The sequence below is a fragment of the Mustelus asterias genome, unplaced genomic scaffold (assembly GCF_964213995.1).
Source record: "Mustelus asterias unplaced genomic scaffold, sMusAst1.hap1.1 HAP1_SCAFFOLD_124, whole genome shotgun sequence".
NCBI lineage: Eukaryota > Metazoa > Chordata > Chondrichthyes > Carcharhiniformes > Triakidae > Mustelus > Mustelus asterias.
Window position 1 is genome coordinate 355,240 of NW_027590162.1, and position 21,697 is coordinate 376,936.

At 45.3% G+C, this 21,697-nt stretch overlaps 4 non-coding genes across 4 annotated transcripts; 3 read left to right on the forward strand and 1 right to left on the reverse strand.

Annotated features, from left to right (window-relative positions):
* The first annotated feature begins 1,113 nt into the window (after window positions 1-1,113).
* Window positions 1,114-1,185, forward strand: trnam-cau (transfer RNA methionine (anticodon CAU)). Its single transcript has one exon. It is a non-coding gene; the product is annotated as a tRNA-Met (tRNA).
* Window positions 1,186-9,121: 7,936 nt separating this feature from the next.
* trnas-cga (transfer RNA serine (anticodon CGA)) lies at window positions 9,122-9,203 on the forward strand. The gene has a single exon. It is a non-coding gene; the product is annotated as a tRNA-Ser (tRNA).
* A 6,360-nt stretch (window positions 9,204-15,563) lies between these two features.
* On the forward strand, window positions 15,564-15,648 carry trnap-ugg (transfer RNA proline (anticodon UGG)). Its single transcript is given in 2 exon segments — window positions 15,564-15,599; window positions 15,613-15,648. It is a non-coding gene; the product is annotated as a tRNA-Pro (tRNA).
* Window positions 15,649-18,535: 2,887 nt separating this feature from the next.
* trnar-ucg (transfer RNA arginine (anticodon UCG)) lies at window positions 18,536-18,627 on the reverse strand. The gene is given in 2 exon segments: window positions 18,536-18,571; window positions 18,591-18,627. It is a non-coding gene; the product is annotated as a tRNA-Arg (tRNA).
* Between the last annotated feature and the right edge of the window lie 3,070 nt (window positions 18,628-21,697).

Consider the following 21,697-nt stretch of genomic DNA (forward strand, 5'->3'; position numbering starts at 1 on the left):
GATAAATTGGTAATGTTCCAAACGAGAACAAAATGCTTTGTATCGATCGGCTAATTGAAATTCTGTGGCGGGAATTCTAATCTCCTCAGGAAGAGGTTTAATGCTGAGCTGAATGAACTGCTTCCGGATATCAGAAGGACGTATTTTACGCAGAGGGTGGTGGGGCCTGGAATGCGCTGCCAGGCAAGGTGGTGGAGGCGGACACACTGGGAACGTTTAAGACTTATCTAGATAGCCACATGAACGGAGTGGGAATGGAGGGATACAAAAGAATGGGCTAGTTTGGAACAGGGAGCGGCGCGGGCTTGGAGGGCCGAAGGGCCTGTTCCTGTGCTGTATTGTTCTTTGCTCTTTGTTCTTTGTTTTTGTTTATAGGGATGAAAGGTGATGTCACTGGGCTGGTAATCCAGATGCCCGCGCTAATCTTTGGGGACACGGAGTAAATCCCACCATGGCAGCTGGTGAAATTCAAATTCACTGATTTAACACATAGGCACATGGATAGAAAACAGAAACAGGAGTAGGCCATTCGGCCCAAACAAAGCTGGAATTGAAAGCAAGCCTCAGAAATGGCGGCCTTGAAATTTCCGTCGATTGTTTTCCCACAGAAAACATCTTCACGGAACAACAGAGAACATTTCACACAAAAGGAAAACTTCTGCTCAAAACGGAACATATTTACAAACCGGGAACACATTTAAAGAACAGGGAAGAATTTGTCAGAACCACAGTGAAGATCTGTCAACGACAGAGTCACAGTTCCAAACAGAGAGAACAGTTTCCCAGCAGAGAGCACATTTACACAACAGGAAATACATTTCAAAACAGGGCCTATCTTTGTGGAACAGAAAGTCCCTTTTCATACATAATCAGCTTTTCCATCTCAGTATCTTGCTGCTTTGCTCGAAGCTTTTCTGTCTCTCATTGTGTGTGTGCCCGAATAGTCTTTTACTGCTGTTCTGTCTGTCTGTTACATTCGGGGTGATGTTATGTGTTATTATCCAGCCATTGTGTCCTTTCCAACACGTGGGCCTTGTTTGAAATAAAAAGAGACAGTGAATAGTTTCCTGGCTCGCGGGCAGCAGTAATAAGCAGGGAGGGATCAACTTTCGAAGCAGAGTGGCGCAGCGGGAGCGTGCTGGGCCCATAACCCAGAGGTCGATGGATCAAAACCATCTTCTGCTATCATGTACTCACTCCATCGAATAGAAGCATTCTGCTGCTGCCCCAAGGCAAATCTGGGTTTTCTCCGCAGTCCATTTGCTTCATCTTCTTGATTTTCATCAATGAGTCGTCCAGCGCATTTGTCCCAGTTTAGCTCAGTTGCGGGATCAATTCCTGTATCAGTTGAGATTGTTCATGAAGGCCCCGCCTTCTCAGCCTTGCTCCTCATCTGAGGTGTGAATCACAGCCAGTCACCTCTCCCCATTGATGGCTCCCAGAAACAAGTGGGACTGTCGACCTTGCTTCAATTTTACAAACAATGGACGAATCATATTCCTGACACATTGTTCAAATATAAAAGTGTGCAAAAAAATAAACTGAGCATGCGAACGGGATCATCCCGAAAATTTCATTTCTTTCACAGTTTTTGGAATTTGCCATTTCAGGAACAATTGCAAACAACTAAAATCCAAAGACCTGCGCAGGAAAGCGCTGTGATTTGAGCACGCAGCCCACTACTCTGACGTCAAACGCTCTTCCGCTGCGCCACAAACTCACAGCGCTGACGGTGTTTTACATCAGGGTCATGTTCATAGAATTCAAAACCATATCGGGACCAGAGAGGTGAACTGTCTCTCTCTTTACTTTCTCTGGATTTACATCAAATGGAAACGTAACAGCGAATCAAGATTAACGAGAAAGCGGAAAGGGAACGTTATCCTGCGGGAGAAATGTGTTCTTTGTTACGGATGTTAAAACACAAGAGGTGGTTTGGGGAACAATCACGGCATGACGAGGTGGCCGCGTGGTTAAGGCGATGGACTGCTAATCCGTTGTACTCTGCACGCGTGTGTTCGCGTCCCATCCTCTTCGGTGGTGTATATGTTTTGTCTCTTTATTGCCGGTGAACTGATGATTCGTTCAGTATTTTGAGGTTCACGGAACCAAGATGAAGTTTGGGGACACAGGCTTGACGGGTGAATGGTCCAGAATAATTCCACATTCCCATTTTTCTCATCCGATGAGAAACTCGATTCAGATCAGGACGCCAGTTTTGGACAGGAGTTTGCCACCAGATTAACATGTGGTTTCAGAAGATCCAAAGCAGATGCCAGCTTCATTTGCGGCCCGAATGGCAGATTTTGTCTTTCCAGAATAGGCAGCTCAGCCATGAAAATTAGCACCGTATTAGCAGGATTGGCTATGTTAAATAGTCCCTCAGTGTCAGGGGAGTAGCACGGTAAATATGTGGGGTTACGAGGATACAGGCTGGGTGGGATTGTTGTCGGTGCAGGCCCGACGGACCAAATGTTTTCCTTCTGCCCAAAAGGCATTCTCATGAAGTTCCAGTCGGCAGTTTCACTTCTCTGAGAGCATTGATACACCAGTTCCTGATTTCTTCAAACTTTACCTAAAAAGCCGACTTCGATGAGATTCTGACCCACAACTTTGAATGTCTCACCAGACAACATTCTCTCTTGCACCTTCTTCCATCGGGAAAAAAGATACATCAGTCGAGGATCACCGACCAATCGACTCAAGAACAGCTTCTGCCCTGCTGCCATCAGACCTCTGAATGGACCTCCCTTGCATTACGTTAATCTTTCTCGACACCCTTGCTATGATTGTAACACTACATTCTAGAACATAGAACAGTACAGCACAGAACAGGCCCTTCGGCCCACGATGTTGTGCCGAGCTTTATCTGAAACCAAGATCAAGCTATCCCACTCCCTATCATCCTGGTGTGCTCCATGTGCCTATCCAATAACCGCTTAAATGTTCCTAAAGTATCTGACTCCACTATCACTGCAGGCAGTCCATTCCACACCCCAACCACTCTCTGCGTAAAGAACCTACCTCTGATATCCTTCCTGTATCTCCCACCACGAACCCTATAGTTATGCCCCCTTGTAACAGCTCCATCCACCCGAGGAAATAGTCTTTGAACGTTCACTCTATCTATCCCCTTCATCATTTTATAAACCTCTATTAAGTCTCCCCTCAGCGTCCTCTGCTCCAGAGAGAACAGCCCTAGCTCCCTCAACCTTTCCTCATAAGACCTACCCTCCAAACCAGGCAGCATCCTGGTAAATCTCCTCTGCACTCTTTCCAATGCTTCCACATCCTTCTTATAGTGAGGTGACCAGAACTGCACACAATATTCCAAATGTGGTCTCACCAAGGTCCTGTACAGTTGCAGCATAACCCCACGGCTCTTAAACTCCAACCCCCTGTTAATAAAAGCTAACACACTATAGGCCTTCTTCACAGCTCTATCCATTTGAGTGGCAACCTTTAGAGATCTGTGGATATGGACCCCAAGATCTCTCTGTTCCTCCACAGTCTTCAGAACCCTACTTTTGACCCTGTAATCCACATTTAAATTAGTCCTACCAAAATGAATCACCTCACATTTATCAGGGTTAAACTCCATTTGCCATTTTTCAGCCCAGCTTTGCATTCTATCTATGTCTCTTTGCAGCCTACAACAGCCCTCCACCTCATCCACTACTCCACCAATCTTGGTGTCATCAGCAAATTTACTGATCCACCCTTCAGCCCCCTCCTCTAAGTCATTAATAAAAATGACAAAGAGCAGAGGAACAAGCACTGATCTCTGTGGCACTCCGCTAGCAACCTGCCTCCAATCCGAAAATTTTCCATCCACCACCACCCTCTGTCTTCGATCAGACAGCCAGTTACCTATCCAATCGGCCAACTTTCCCTCTATCCCACACCTCCTCACTTTCATCATAAGCCGACCATGGGGGACCTTATCAAACGCCTTACTAAAATCCATGTATATGACATCAACTGCCCTACCTTCATCAACACACTTAGTTACCTCCTCAAAAAATTCTATCAAATTTGTGAGGCATGACTTGCCCTTCACGAATCCATGCTGACTATCCTGGATTAATCCGCATCTTTCTAAATGGTCGTAAATCACATCCCTAAGGACCTTTTCCATCAATTTACCAACCACCGAAGTAAGACTAACCGGTCTATAATTACCAGGGTCATTTCTATTCCCTTTCTTAAACAGAGGAACAACATTCGCCATTCTCCAGTCCTCTGGCACTATCCTCGTGGACAGCGAGGACCCAAAGATCAAAGCCAAAGGCTCTGCAATCTCATCCCTTGCCTCCCAAAGAATCCTAGGATACATTTCATCAGGCCCAGGGGACTTATCGACCTTCAGTTTATTCAAAACTGCCAGGACATCCTCCCTCCAAACATCTATTTCCTCCAGCCTATTCGCCTGTAACACCTTCTCTTCCTCAAAAACATGGCCCCTCTCCTTGGTGAATACTGAAGAAAAGTATTCATTCATCACCTCGCCTATCTCTACTGACTCCATACACAAGATCCCACTACTGTCCTTGACCGGCCCTAACCTCACCCTGGTCATTCTTTTATTCCTCACATAAGAGTAAAAAGCCTTGGGGATTTCCTTGATCCGACCCGCCAAGGACTTCTTGTGTCCCCTCCTAGCTCTCCTAAGCCCCTTTTTCAGCTCATTCCTTGCTAAATTGTAACCCTCAATCGAGCCATCTGAACCTTGTTTCCTCATCCCTCAATAAGCTTCCCTCTTCCTTTTCACAAGACATTCCACCTCTTTCAGGAACCATGGTTCCCTCACTCGGCCATTTCCTCCCTGCCTGACAGGGACATACCTATCAAGGACACCCAGTCTTTGTTCCTTGAAAAAGTTCCACTTTTCATTAGTTCCTTTCCTTGACAGTTTCTGTTCCCAACTTATGCCCCCTAATTCTTTCCTAAGCGTATCATAATTACCTCACCCCCAATTGTAAACCTTGCCCTGCCGTACGGCCCTATCCCTCTCCATTGCAATAACAAAAGACACCAAATTGTGGTCACGATCTCCAAAGTGCTCTCCCACAACCAAATCTAACACTTGGCCCGGTTCATTTCCCAGTACCAAATCCAATGTGGCCTCACCTCCTGTCGGCCTATCCACGTATTGTGTCAGGAAACCGTCCTGCACACACTGCACAAAAACTGCCCCATCCGAACTATTTGACCTACAAAGGTTCCAATCAATATTTGGAAAGTTAAAGTCCCCCATGACAACTACCCTGTGACCCCCACACATATCCATAATCTGCTTAGCAATTTCTTCCTCCACATCTCTATTACTATTTGGGGGCCTATAGTAAACTCCTAACAACGTGACCGCTCCTTTCCTATTTCTAACCTCAGCCCATATTACCTCAGTGTGCAGATCCCCCTCGAAGTGCCTTTCCGCAGCTGTTAAACTGTCCTTAATTAACAATGCTACTCCTCCACCTCTTTTACCAGCTTCCCTACACTTACTGAAACATCTGTACCCCGGAACGTCCAACAACCATTTCTGTCCTTGTTCTACCCACGTCTCCGTAATGGCCACAACATCGTAGTCCCAAGTGCCAATCCACGCCCCAAGTTCATCTACCTTGTTCAGGATGCTCCTTGCATTGAAGTAGACACACTTCAACCCACCTTCCTGTCTACCGGTACCCACCCTTGACCCTGGTACCTTCCCCAATACCTCACCACCCTCACTGACTTCCGGACTACAACTCCTTTTCCCACTCCCCTGACAAATTATTTTAAACCCCCCTGAAGAGGTATCAAATTTCCCTCCCAGGACATTGGTGCCCCTCTGGTTCAGGTGCACCCCGTCCTGTTTGTACAGGTCCCACCTTCCCCAGAATGTGTTCCAATTATCCACGTATCTGAAACCCTCCCTCCTACACCATCCCTGCAACCACATGTTTAACTGCACTCTCTCCCTGTTCCTCAACTCGCTATCACGTGGCACCGGCAACGTACCAGCGATGACCACATGTTTTGTCTTGGCTCTCAGCTTCCAGCCCAGCTCCAGAAATTCCTGCTTTAAATCCCCGTCCCTTCTCTTATCTATGTCGTTGGTACCAATGTGTACCACGACTTGTGACTGTTTCCCCTCCCCCTTCAGAATCCAGAAAACACGGTCCGAGGCGTCACGGACCTTGGCATCCGGTAGGCAACATACCATCCGTGAGTCTCTTTTGCTGCCACAGAACCTCCTATCTATCCCTCTAACTAACGAGTCCCCAATAACTATTGCCCTCCCGCTCTGCCCCTTACCCTCCCGAGCAACAGAGACGGAGACAGTGCTGGAGATCCTCTCACTGCGGCTCACCACTGGTATGTCATGCCCCTCAACCGTATCCAAAGTGGAATACTTGTTGCTAAGGGGAATGACCACAGGGGATCCCTGCATGGACTGCTTCCTCCCAGCCCCTCTCACCGTCACCCATCTGTTTTCATTCCTCGGAGTAACTGTATTACTTAAACTTCTGTCTATGGCCACCTCTGCGTCTCTAATGATCCTAAGTTCATCCAACTCCAGCTCCAGTTCCCTAACACGGTTTTGGAGGAGCTGCAGATGGGTGCACTTCACACAGGTGTAATCAGCAGGGACACTGACGTCGTCCCTCACCTCAAACATAGTGCAAGAGGAACATAGCACTGCCTGCACACCCATCCCCTTGCCAGTACCAGGTAGAAAGTGCAAAAATGAATTTAAACTCACTCCTGCTCGCCCATTCTGCCTAAGCACTGTGAGCCAAAGCCTTATAGCTCACGCTCTGCTTCCCACGCACTCCCCTGCCCGCTCCCGACGCTGCCCGCTGTATACTGCAGCCTACCTTTTATACTTGGCGCACTTAAAAAACCCTTCCCAGACTCCTTAGCAGCCCACTTCCGGTTTTCACTTTAAACTTAAGAAAAATACTACTGCAAAAGTAAAGGCCAAAAAAAACACACACTAGCTGACTAATTAAATAAATAAATAATTCAATCAATCTCTCACCAGCACTCCTGCCTCCAATCATTCCCTCCCAGCTTGCTCCAGTGGAACAATGAGCAAGTCTCTTCTTTCCTTCTGCAGTCACTTCTTTCCTTCTCCATGAACGGTATGCTTTGTCTCTACCGTGCACAAGAAAAAATACTTTTTCACTGTATACTAATATATGTGACAATAACAAATCAAATTAAATTAAATAAAACAATGATGAGAAATCCTACATGCCATTCTTTGCACCACAGATCCGCAGCTGCAGCGCTCGTACTGCAACAAAGAGCGCTCAGAGTAGAAAGTTCATCTTGCTGAAATAATAGGCCAATTCCAATTGGTTCCAGTTCAACATTTAAGCAAACGAGCAAATAAACATGACATGTCGCGACAGGGAAAGGATATCATGGGTAAAAAATGCAAGAATCAAAGTGCATCAGACGTGACTGCCGTCAAACTGAACAGGACCAGACACTGGGCGGCACGGTAGCACAGTGGTTAGCACTGCTGCTTCACAGCTCCAGGGTCCTGGGTTCGATTCCCAGCTCGGGTCCCTGTTTGTGTGGAGTTTGCACATTCTCCACGTGTCTGCGTGGTTTCCTCCGGGTGCTCTGGTTTCCTCCCACAGTCCAAAGATGTGCGGGTTAGGTTGATTGGCCAGGTTAAAAATTGCCCCTTAGAGTCCTGAGATGCGTCGGTTGGAGGGATTAGCAGGTAAATATGTGGGGGTAGGGCCTGGGTGGGATTGTGGTCGGTGCAGACTCGATGGGCCGAATGGCCTCCTTCTGCACTGTTGGGTTTCTATGATTCTATGATCCATTATGCAAATGCTCCCAGTGCCACAAGAGAAGCCCTTTCTCCAAATAAGTGTTTGTATAGTTTTATGTGTTGTTCTTGCACTGACAGGTAACAGTAAATCACAACCACAACAACCAGTAACAGCCAGTTAAATGATCATCCCAGACTCGCTGATAATGGAGTTTCTTACAGTGACAGACAGTTTCTGACCATCCGCAGAATGGACCTGGAGGAAACCAGATTCACTGTCAGAGCTGAACTTTCTTGCAGAGTGGGTGGCAGAACCAGGTGAGCGATGGTGGTGGAGTGGTGACTGTGCGAGCATTTGACCTCGGGTCAGTTCCTGGCCATCACGGTTCTGATTTCTTAAATTCGTTATCGCAGGTCATAACAGTAGGTGGGCACCCTTAAAATGAAATCCTCACCATCACGATCTTTCTCATGGAAAATTCAGCTTCAATTTACTTTCAGTGGAAACTTTGTTCAATGAAAGAACAGGCCTCAAAATTGATCAATGAATTCCCAGTATGAAACAATAGTAAAAAAGTGGCTAAAACGAGAGACGCCAATTTCAGTTTACTACCGGCACACCTGGTGCCTGATGAAATCAGCAACTGAGGTTCAAATTGAGGGGTGAGCGATATAGGACAGATCTTCGAGGTAGGTTCTTTACTCAGAGAGTAGTAAGGGCGTGGAATGCCCTGCCTGCAGCAGTGGACTCGTCAACATTAAGAGCATTCAGATGGTTATTGGATAAACATATGGATGATATTGGAATAGTGGAGATTAGAGGGGCTTTCGATTGGTTCCACTGGTCGGCGCAACATCGAGGGCCGAAGGGCCTGCACTGCGCTGTAATGTTCTATGTTCTAAGGTAGTTCCGTAATTATAACAAATGCAAATAACGATTGCTTATGTAGCGCGAGCGAGTATCGTGGTGAAAATAGCTGCCTTTCAAGCAGGTGATATGGGTTTGATTCCCGGCCATCGCATTGATAATTTATTTAGAACCTTATCGGCGGCCTCTTGCATTTTCAAACGAGTGAACAAAAACAGGGCAAACGCAACATTCGACAGTAATAGAGATACTTTTTTTTCCATTTTCTCTTCGGACGTAATTAGTTTTCACTGAAAAATAATTTAAATAGAAACAAACAAGTCACTGACCTAATAAATGAATTCAGAGACAAAGATACAAAGTAAAAGTTGAGGAACAAATTTCAGCTCACACACTGAGCTCTGTACAATCCTGGTACTGATAAAGTTAATATATGCACGTTACTGAGGTGGTTACATTACTGTGGAAAATAAGTAGCTGCGATGGCCGAGTGGTTAAGGCGTTGGATTCGAAATCCAATGGGGTTTCCCCGCGCAGGTTCGAACCCTGCTCGCAGCGATTATGGTTGGAAATGCTTGCTTCAGGTACGTACGAAGTCGCCAATCTTTTTCTATTAAGTATGTGGATCTCCATCATGCTTTCAGCTGCATGGCTCTGGGCCGGGTGTCGGAAGCTGAGCTTGGAAAGGACACCTGGGTGTCCTCGGGCTGGCATGGATGTGATAGGCCGAATGGGTTCCTTCTGTGCTGGTACTTTTCTCTGGTTCGTTCTGCGGTTCCATGCGGAAAATCATAACGTGAGCAGAATGAAAAAAAAAATCAGCATCAGGTGCACAAGGACAAAACAATGTCTCACGTCAGAGGAAGATTCTGATGTAAAGACACACAGAGCATAAGAAGGACATTTAATCAGAATGAATTGAATGAATGAGAATATCAAAATGCTGCTTAGATGATATGTCATCGTGTTCATTCAAACACATTGCGACAAGCTGGTCATTACTGCGCGTTCGGTTTTCCTGGCTAAAACGGATTGGGAATGGAAAGAGCAGGTTCACATCTGCACATTGTCAGGTCAAACTGTGTCTCAGATTGACAGCTCCCAGGACAGGTTTTCCTGTCCTGGATATGGCCTGGGTGGGATTGTGGTCGGTGCAGACTCAATGGGCCGAATGGCCTCCTTCTGCACTGTAGGGTTTCTATGATTTCTATGATTTCCTCTCGCTCTGTGCTGTGGATTCTCGGGGATTAGTTGGGGTTTTCCAGCTCAGTAACTGTTCAAGCCTCTGAGGCCGGCGATGCTCAGTGTCTGTTCCTCAATTTCAGGGGGCTGCAGCCAATCAGAGTTGTTCCGGGGATAACCCAGAACTGGTTGAAATGATGATATTGTTCACAAGCTGAATTCTATTTGATCAGATGAAGATACAGATTGTGTGCACTCAGTCACTAAACAACAATATCCCGCCTTCATATAGAGTGGATGAGATGGGGCAGAGGGATAGAAAGAGACAGAGTGAGTTAGGGCAGTGAGACACAGACGGCCAGACAATGTCTCAGTGACAGAATTCCTTGTAAATTCCGGTTTATCCAGAAAGATTCTCCTGGAGAAACAGAAGCTGCAGTCTCAGCTCTAATTGATATTGTAGCAGAGACACATTATTAATCCCACACTCAGGAACAGTGCTGCATTTTGACAGCAAAGATGGGGAGAGGCAATAGAAACTGAATGGTCCAGTTCTAAACAGTGTGCAGGCCCAGATGGACCTAAGGTTCAGAGAGATCGTTGAAGATGAGAAGAAATTTTAAAAGAGTCGCTAGGAAAACGGAAGGGATTCTTGGTTTCATAAGTGAATACACTTTGTATGCATAGAATCTCTGCATTGCAGAAGGAAGCCAGTTGACCCATCGAGTCTGCACCGACTCTCTGAAACAGCATCTTTCGCGCAATTTTACCATCGCTAATCCCCCGAACCTCCACATCCTGGGACACTAAGGGGCAATTTAGCATAGCCCATGCACCTAAGCAGCACGTCTTTGGACTGTGGGAGGAAACCGGAACACCCAGAGGAAACCCGCGCAGACACAAGGAGAACGTGCAAACTCCACACAGACATGCACACTCTCTTACACAATATTCACACCTACACATTCACAGGACAAAACTTTCACCAAATGTAAGGTCCCAGACGGAATTTCCCCTCCTTTTAGCCTTTGCTCCGGATTACAGGGGGTTAGTTATAGTTCTTCACCTCAGTAACTGTTCTTCACCTCAGTAACACTCTGAGGCCCGCTTCCCGCAGATTGCCTTTGAATTCATTCATGGAATGTGAGCGTCGCTGTCTGGGTCAGCATTTATTGCCCATCCATAATTGCCCTTGGGAAAGTGGTGGTGAGCTGCCTTCTGGAACCGCTGGAGTCCATATGGTGCAGGACCACATGTGTTCACCAGGTTCCGCGGCAAGAGCCAATCATATCTGTGTTTTTTTCAGTTATTATAGTGATTACAGATGTCATTGCGTTTCTTTCGGGTGAAAATACAAATTATCTGCTCTCGGGATCTCTGGATTTCCTGTTTTATTTGTTTCTCCTGCACTGATAGATAACAGTAAATCACACCCTCAACAACCAATGACAGCCAGTTAAATAATCATCCCACAGTCGCTGATAATGGAGTTTCTGACAGTGACAGACAGTTTCTGACCACCCTCCTGGAGGAAACCAGATTCACTGTCAGAGCTGAACTTTCTGCAAATTAACAGATGCAGTGAAAAGAACACAGAAAAATAACATCGCCGCTGGAGGAGGCCATTCGGCCCTTCGAGCCTGCTCCACCTTTCATTATGATCATGGCTCATCATCCAACTGGTCCCACATTGTATCCACGTATCCTTTCCTCCAGTTTGCCTCAAGTGCTATATCTAATTGCTTTGAAAACATTCAATGTTTTGGCCTCAGAAATATTGTCATCGTCCGTGTGTGTCCAAGGTAAAATCCAGTTTAAAGTTGCTGTCAGTGGAAACTTTGTTTAAATCAAAGAACATGCCTCAAAGCTAATCAATGAGTTCTCAGTCTGAAGCAACAGTAAACAGGTGGCAGCCGTCCTAAAAAACGAGACAAGCCAAGTTGAGTTTATAAACTGTGCAATGGACACACCTGGAGCTTGATGAAATCAGCAACTAAGGTAGTTCCGTAATTATAACTGATGAAAATAAGGGTTGTTTAAGCAAAGTGACTGATGGTGGTATAGTGGTAAGTCTGGCTGCTTTTTCTAAAGAGTTGACCCGGTTTCGATTCCCAACCATCGATTTAGTAATTTATTTAGAACCTTATCCGCGGCATCTTGTGTTTTAAACCGAGTGGACAGAAACAGGGCGAACGCAACATTTGACAGTCTTGAAATAAAATGGAGATTTCTCTTTTTCAGTTTTTATTCGGACGTAATTCGTTTCTGATGAAAAATTATTGAAATAGAAAAACAAGTCTCTGGCCTAAGAAATGAGTTCTCAGTCAGAGACAAAGATACAAAGGACAGGAACAAATTTTGCCTCACACACTGTGCTCTGCACAATCCTGGTGCCTGATGAAGTTAATTTGAACGTTACTGAGGAGGAATCCAACAGGGTTTCCCCACGCAGGTTCGAACCTTGCTCGCAGAGACTATGTTTGGGAGTGTTTACTTCGGCTGTTTCACAGAGCCACAAATCCCAGTGAATGTTTGGTATGAAGGTTTTGGATCTCCATCATGCTTTCAGCTGCATGTTTCCGGGCCGGGTGCAGCTGGGTGAACTAGGAAATGACACTTTAGTATCCTCGGGTTGGCATGGACAAGCTAGGCCGAATAAGTTCCTTGTATGGCTGTTACCTTTCTTTTGCTCTTCCTGTGGTTCCATGAGGAAAATCATAGCATGAACAGAATTTTTTAAAAATCAGCATCAGGGGCACAAGGGCAAAACAAGGTCTCAAATCAAATGAAGATTCTTATGCAATGACACATTTCATCAGAATATATTGAATGAATGAGAATTTCAAAATGCTGCTTAGATGATCTGACATCGTGTTCATTCAAACACATTGCAACAAGCTGGTCATTACTGGGCGTTCTGTATTCCTGATTATAACAGTTTGGGAACGGAAGGAGCAGGTTCACATCTGCACATTGTTATGCCAATCTGTGTCTCAGATTGAGAGCTCCCACGACAGGCTTTCCTCTCCTCTCGCTCTATGCTGTGGATTCTCCGGGATTAGTTGGAGTTTCCCTATTCAGTAACTGTTAAAGTCTCTGAGACCAGTAATGCTCACAGTGTCTGTTCCCGAGATTCAGGGGGCTGTCTCCAATCAGAGCTGTGCCGAGGTTAACCCAGAACTGGTTGAAATGGTGATCTTGTTCACAAGCTGAATTCTATTTGATCAGATGAAGATACGGATTGTGTGCACTCAGTTACTAAGCAACAACATCCCACCTTTATATAGAGTTAATGAAAGGGGTTCGAGTGATAGACAGACAGAGTGAGTTCGAGCAGTGAGGCACCGACGGCCAGGCAATGTCGCAGTGACTGAAATCTTTGTAAATTCCGGCTTTATACAGAAAGATTCTCTTGGAGAAACAGAAATTGCAGTCTCAGCTCTCACTGGTATTGTAGCAGAGACACATTATTAATTCCACACTCAGGAACAATGCTGCATTTTGACAGAAGAGATGGGGCGATTTTAGGAAGTGTGTCAGGGTCCTTGGGAGGGTGTAAATGAGATTTACTGAAATGGACACAGCGATGAGGGATTTTAGCTGCAAGGTTTGGTTGGAGAATCCAGAGTTTCTCTCGGTGAAGTAAACTGAATTAAGTGCGGCTCTGAGAGATGTGTAAAAGTGTATAACATATTGAACTAAGATGTGGAGATGCCGGCGTCAGTATTGAGTGCTGAGGCTGTTGCAGCAATGCCGTCGTCGTGGGGGATGCTGGTGTAGAGTGCCGAGACGTCCATTCTGACGAGGAGTATTCCTGGTTCAACTGTTCCATGGGTGCTGAGTTTCTGTAAGAAGTTCGTGGTGTCGCTTCAGAAGCTGGCGGTTCCTTTTCGATGAATTTCAGGGTGCCTTCGACTTAGCCAGAGAGGTTCTCACACAGAATCCTAGTGCCTAATATTGAACTAAAGTACTCAGGCGGAAATCGTTGCAGTAACTGCGAGCAGAAAGTTTTGGGAACACTGAAGATTTAAAAAAGTATAGGAGGCATAGGGTCATCGCACTTCAGAAGGAAGCATGCAGTCGATTGAGACTGTACCGGCTCTCTGACAGAGCATCCCACTCTATCCCCAGGTAATTACCCCGATATTCCCCCTAACCCAAACATGCTGGGACATTATAGGACAATTTAGCATGGCCAATTCACCAAAGCTGCACATCTTTGAGGAAACCCATGAGGGCACTGAAAAAATGTGCGAACTCCACACATGTGGAAATTGCTGCTTTCTTGCATCTTTGTAGAGACTTGATGTCTGTGTCGATATGCGCGATGTTGTTGGAACCGGCTTGGAAACTCCACACAGACAGTGAATCACGGACAGAATTGAAACCGGGCCACTGGCCCTGTGAGGCAGCAGTGAAAGTGGTTGTAGATAAGATAATTTTATTTATTTGTCAGAGTAGACTTACATTCACACTGCAATGAAGTTACTGTCAAAATCTCCTCGTCGCCAAATTCCGGCGACTGGAATTCATTACCACAGGTAGTAGTTGATGCCAAAATATTGAATGTATTCAAGAGGCGGCGAGATATAGCACTTGAGGCGAAAGGGATCAAAGGTTATGGGTAAAAAGCAGGATTAGGCTCTTTAGTTGGACAATCAGCCATGATCGGAATGAACGGTGGAGTAGGCTTGAAGGACCAAATGGTCTCCTGCTGCTCCAGTCTTCTATGAATCCCCCAAACCGAGAATCATACCACGAGACCAACGATCCGGTGACATGCAAGGAGCTGAGCCAATCAATATATGTTCCGCTCAAAGCAGACTAGCTGTCTTTGCAGACCTTGATAGAGGAATAGATAATGAAGAAAACACAGCAGATTCATAGGGAAACATGATCCTCTGTCTTAAACACTGAGTATTCAATCAAATGTTCAATGTCGGAATTGGAGTTTCTCTCAGCGACATTGATTCAAATCATATCAGTTCATAGAAAGTGTGGAAGAACACAACTAAGTGTGTTCAAATAGAGAGAAATAATGTACGAAACGTTCCGTCGATTAATGGTGAGAATCGGTTTTGCACCCACCCGTGCAGAATACAATCGATAAACAGACCATCGCCAAAACCACTCGACATTTCGTCAACTTCTCAGAAACATGCAAACCGTCTCCTTCCATTTGATTTTCTATCCATGAAGAGTTGGGGAGGAAGGTTCCCCCCACAATCGCTCCTGGATGTCCAGCCAGATGGAACATGTTTCGAATGTAGCTGCTTCAAACACAGGAAATTTCTATCCCATCAGGTCAGGGAATGTTAGGAATGGAGCGGTGTGAAACATTCCCAGACCATGTCCCACATGTTTCTCCTCAGCATGAAAACTCCAACAGAGGCTCATTCAATCACATCATGATTCACATCACTCACACCTTAACCATGAGGCCACTGATGAAGTCAGGATGACTTCGAATTTCTCCTAAAATGCCAACTGACTGGCAGAATGACATTACACACGGGACTGGCGAGTCACAACCATCGGCTGACTTGGCGAGTAGTGAAAATTGATATAACTGCTTCTGATCTTCACGAGAACAGGCAGTGAAATAGAACATTGTTCATTGACACCTCTGCTGCATTGTGAAAAAGTGGTTGATAAACAATTGCGTTGTGAAAAGATGGTTGATAAACTTTGGGATACATTGAAAAGTTGTTTTCATTGCGTTGGGCTCCAACGGCTGGCTCGTTGGTCTAGGGGTATGATTCTCGCTTTGGGCGTAGCATTAATATGCGAGAAGTCCCGGGTTCAAATCCCGGACGAGCCCAGACAGTCGTTTTTTTAGAAGATAATTCCTTGCAATGAAGAGGGCGACAATGAGCGAAAGCCGAAGCAGTGCTGAGCTCCCGAGAACTCATTGCAGAGAAAATATCTCTGCAAAAGTCCGGAAGCAACCATACAGTCTGACAGAACTGGGAATCCCACGGTCTGATGTTAATTTTTCCATATTTTACTTTCATTCCGGTGCTCCGAGTGAACCGTGAGTATTGGTGCATTTCAGCAATCCTGTTCAAGGCCAATTTACAACCAGGCGACATACACATCAACAGAGGAAATAGGAGCAAAAGTAGACCATTCGGCCCCACAAGCCTGCCCCGCCATTCACTCAGATCATGGCTGATCTGTTTGTGTTTCGATTTCCACATTTCTATCTATCCCCGATAACCTTTGGTTCTGTTGCCAAACAAGAATCTATGTACCTCCGGCTTAAAAATATTCAATATCCCCGCTTCCACCGCCTTCTGAGGCAGAGTTGCAAAGTCGCTCAATGCTCCGAGAGAACAGAATTTGCCATCCGAAAAGAAGAAGCTCAGTTTTCTTTAAGTGCCTGTTGTTCTGGATTCACTCACAAGTAGAGACATCACTTCCACGTGCAACTTGTGAAGACCATTCAAGATCGGAGGTGCTTTGAACAAGGGACCTCCCACTCGGAGTATTTCATGTAACATTATCTGTTTGTATCTGAAATCCATTCTCCTTCCAACACTTATCCAGCTTTCCATTAAATGCAGCTGTGCTAATCGTCTCCAATCGTAGAATGCCGAAAGTACAGAAGGGAGGACATTTGGTGCATCGAGTGTGTACCGACTACAATCCCACCCAGGTCCTAGTTCAGTAACGCTCATTTACCCTGCTGATCCCGCTGACAATCGGGTCCATTTAGTATGGCCGATCAACCAAGCCCGCACATCTTTGGACTGTGGGAGGGAAGCCACACAGACATGGGGAGAGCGTGCAAACTGCACACAAACAGTGAACCGAGGCCGCAATTGAACGTAGGACCCTGGCGCTGTGAGGCAGGAGTGCTAACCACTGTGCCACCCAAAATTATTTCCAGTCTCTTCGCAAATTTCCCGTGTCATATCCTTCAGTACCTTTGGATGGTCAAACGAAATTTAAATCTGGTGATCGTTTCTTCTCGTGTTCTGCAGTGACATATTCACTGCAATGATTTCTCATGATCTCAAACCTGCTCCCGATTCAATAAACGATCGCTGGGCTTGTCCGGGTTTTAAACCCGGAAGCACTGGCATACTAATATTACCCTAACCGAGAATCATACCCCTCGACCAACGAGCAAACTGCCAATGCTCTGGACGATACCAAATTGCAAATGCTGCCGACTCAATGATAATTTAATATTGATTTCTAAAGTGGATTTAATGATTAAATTACGAGGTCTATCCAATCACACCCCTTTATTAATTCTTCATATTGACCTATTCCTGGAACACCCTCACTTGATGTGAACGTCTTCCCTCTGTTGAGGTTCTGGGTTGCGGCCAGTAGATGTCAGCACACCCAGGAAGAGCGAAGCTCACAGACCAGAGAGGTATAAATAAACAAGAATTGTTCAGACTATCGGGAAGTTTTAACAATATTAATGTTGGACGTGGCTTTTTTATGTTAGTTATTTTGTAACAAGCAGTTGTTATCGTTGTCTGTCTCTTGATTTGAGGATGACACCCAGTCAGGGCCGTGAATTACTGCCATGGGTCTTCAAGTGAGTGAACAGGCCCATTCTCGGCCCATGGAGCTTTCTTCTCTGTTACTTTCTTCTCTCCCACCATTCTGCCTCATAAAAGCGTGCTGTAGATTGAGGGAAATGTTTTGGCCATTTTCAACGATGAGTAACAAACTCCTCCCAGTCACCAGCATGAATGCTGCCTCGCTTCAATCTGGAGGATGGCGGGGAAGCATTACTGATGGAATTTCTCTCACACTCTTAGGATTCGCTGATACGCTGGTCACATGTACATCATTGTGCCAAAACCACCAACCATCAATGAGAGTGAGATACATTTTTATCTGCCCTTCTCTGGCCTATTGTATCGAAATGAAATTTTTCAAAATCTTTCACTAATTTACAGCCCAGCATCAGACCCCCCTCAGCCTTGTTATTGCAGGAGAAGAAGCATCCAGTTTCTCAATCCGTTACCAGGCCATTCTCTTTCTACATAATTATTCTACTTTTTATGGGCTGTTGGTGTCGCCTGCTGGACCAGCATTTGTTGCCTTTCCCTAATTGTCCATCAACTGAGAGTGGCTTGTTCGGCCATTTCAGAGGGCAGGTAAGAGTCACCCTCATTGCTCTGGGTCTGCAGTCACATGGAGGGCAGACTTCTTTATCTAAAGTGCACTGGTGAACCAGATGAGGTTTTACAACAATCGGCGACAGTTTCAAGGCCGCTATCACTGATACTAGCTTTCAATTCCAGATTGATTTAATCAATGAATTAAATTTCACTAATGGTGGGATTTACTCCGTCTTCCCAAAGATTAGTGCACGCCTCTGGATTACCAGCCCAGTGACATAACCTTTCATCCCTGTAAACAGAAACAGTTCATTCAGCTCATTATTAAACCTCTTCCTGAGGATGTGATAATTCCCTCCACAGAATTTGATTAAACCATTTGCTGCAAAGCCTGTTGCTCCATTCGGGAGCATCAATGATTTATTGAGATCTCAAAGATAAGATTGATTTCTTGGGAGGAGAATAAAATAATGAGATTAAAAAATTGAGTGAAGAAAACAACAAGGAAGTGCATTCTCAGATAGCGCCCGGCAATGTTTGCAAGAAAATGCAGAGCTTTCAGCTATAGAAGGACATTTCGTTTTTTTTCCGGAACTTCGACCAGATTTCTGCATAAAACGACCGCGACAGGACTCGAACCTGCAATTTTCTGATAGCATCATCACTACGATTGCCGAAGTCAGACGCCTTATCCATTAGGCCACGCGGTCAACAAATGCAATGCTGCACAGAATGTCAGTACCATGTGAATACCTACCGTGGTTATAATTATTGTCAGTCCTATTTTTGGATGCTTCGCTGATTCCCAGATGCCACAAATTGAAGGGGAATCCCCAGCGTTTGTAACCGGCAGAAAACTGAATTTCATTACTAACATTCTTGGATGCCTGTCTGTGCGGAGTTTGCACGTTCTCCCCGTGTGCGTGGGTTTCCTTCGGGTGTTCCGGTTTACTCCCATCCCCAACGATGTGCAGATTAGGTGGATTGGCCAGGCTGAATTGACCCTTCTTGTCGGGGGGATTAGTAGGGTAATTACTTGTGGTTGCAGGGAGGGATTCTCCGTCGGAGAGTCGGCGCAGAATGTCTGGGCCGAGTGGCCTCCTTCCGCGCTGTTGGGATCCGATGCCTCCTATACATCCTGTCTTAAATCTTCACTGCCTGTCCCTGAATCCTTCTGCTCGCAGCTAATCCAGCAACTTGGCCTGTGTTCAATGTGTTATGCTCTTTTACACGTCTCTTACATCACCACTCAATCCCGTCAGCTGCAAAGAGAGAAAATCCGAATTATCCAGCCAAACCTTTTCGCTAAAATCCATCATCGCTGGATCCAAAGCAGTAAATCTCCTAAGGACCCTCACATACTTTCGAAAGTGTGGTTACCGGGTCTGGGTGCAATCCTAAAACAGCTGTAGTTAAGCAGAGCTTTATAAAGATTGAGCATAACTTCCCATTTTTTATACTCAATGCCTCCATTTATGAAGTAAGAAGTCTAACAACACCAGGATAAAGTCCAACAGATTTATTTGGTGGCTTACTTCTTACTGTGTTTACCCCAGTCCAAAGACGGCATTTCCACACCATGGCTTCCATTTCCGAAGCCAAGCATCCAATCCGCCTTCCTGACAACTCTCTCAAATTCGCCTCTCTCCTTCAAGATCTCTCTGAACCTCTGGTCACTCTGAGCCTGCACACTGCTCAGAACTGGGCCATTCAGTTTCTATTGCCTCTCCCCATCCCTTCTGTCAAAATGCAGCACTGTCCCTGAGTGTGGGATTAATAATGTGTCTCTGTTACAATATCAGTGAGAATCTCCAAGAGAATCTTTCTGGATAAAGCCGGAATTTACAAGGATTTCAGCCACTGAGACATTGTCTGGCCGTCTGTGTATCTTCGCCCTCACTCACTCTGTCCATGTCTATCCCTCCACCCCCACTCGTTAACTGTATATGAAGGGGGGATCTTGTTGGTTAATGACGCAGTGCAAACCATCTGTATCTTCATCTGAACAAATAGAATTCAGCTTGTGAACAAGATCATAATTTCAAACAGTTCTGGGTTAAACCAGGCACAACTCTGATTGGCTGCAGCCCCCCGAATCTGGGGAACAGACACTGTGAGCATCGCCAGCCTCAGAGGCTTTAATAGTTACTGAGCTGGGAAACTCCAATTATTCTCCCCGAATCCACAGCACAGAGCGAGAGGAGAGGAAAGCCTGTCCTCGGAGCTGTCAATCTGAGACACAGTTTGACCTGTCAATGTGCAGAGGTGAACACTGTGTCAGCGAGAGTGTGCTAAAGGGGCGGCTGGGTTAGACTAATGTTACTGTGTTTGTGTGTCCGCTCTCAGCGGCTGATTTCCCAGTCCTTCTTGTGTCAAATCACAAGATTCTCCTGTCATTGAATCGCGCTGCTCAGACCTAAAGAGAGTATTTAAGGGAAAGTTTGGGTCGATTTTAAGGTTTCAGTCGACAAAAGCGCGATCAATGCAGCAAAGAAACGGGTTGAAGTGGGAATTGCTGCCTTGAATTCAGATGGAATTTTCACGACAGGAAACGTTCGGATTTCAGTAACAGAAATAAGTCAGTCTGAGAATCTAGATAGTCTAATTTTAATTGCAGTGGGAGAGTTTGTGAAGAGAGAGAAACACAGCTGGAGGATCCGGGAGCTGACAACAGCTTGTCTCTGCACCATCCGCTCTCTTCCTTTCAGTTGCTCTGTGCCGCCACCACTGGTTTCATTTCGGACCCAGTTCTGACTCTCACACACATTTTCCACACACTCTCGGATATCATTTTCTGCCAGAAATACATCTGATGCGTAAACATGGCAACAATTGCTTTCTCAATGAGCTGCCCAGCTCGGTTGGATCTGTCAGAAATTATTGGGAGATTTTAAAGCAACATCGATTTGGTTGCAGAATTCTCTAATATCTGAATATATTCCATCACTTTTTCGCTTGTGTTTGGAGTCCTGGGCTGAGTGACCACTTAATCCATAGACATTTTGAAATTAATTCTAACATGAAATTTCCTGATGTCTTATGATTGTCTATAATCCTCTTTTACTAACGTTCCAATATGATTATTCTTCCTTATGTTCCACATGTTCGTTCCATTCCCAAACTGTTTTAAGCAGGAATACCGAACCAGTAATGTCCAGCTTGTAGCATGTTTTGAATGAACATGGTATTTCATCATCTAAGCAGCATTTTGAAATTCTCATTCATTCAATGTATTCTGATGAAGTGTATTTCTTATGTCCTGTGTGTCATGACACAAGAATCTTTCTCTGGAATAAGTCCTTGTTTTGTCCTTGTGCTGCTCTTTTTCTTTCTTCTCAAGTCATGATTTTTCTCATGGAAGTTATAGCACAGAAGCCATTCGGCCTATATTGTCGATGCCAGCACAGTTCCCGGTCTTTATAGAAAGAGCCCACAGTAAATTAGAATTCAATATCATGGGCTGCCCTGGAGAAGCCAATTAAACATTTCCAATCTCGCTCATTGCGCACAGAGTTTGAACCTTCGCGAGGAAACGATGGTTTTGAGTCCAACGCCTTGACCACTCGGCCAACGCAGCTGCTTATCTCTCAAAATGATGTAATCACCTCAGCGATGTTCATGTTAACTTCATCAAGCACCAGGATTGTGCAGTGAGCAGTGTGTGAGCTGACATGTGTTCCTCTATTTTTATTTGGTGTCCTTATGTTTGACTGAGAATTCATTTGTTCAATTATTCTTCTATTTCAACATTGTTTTCAGGATAAAGAAATTGAAACCGAA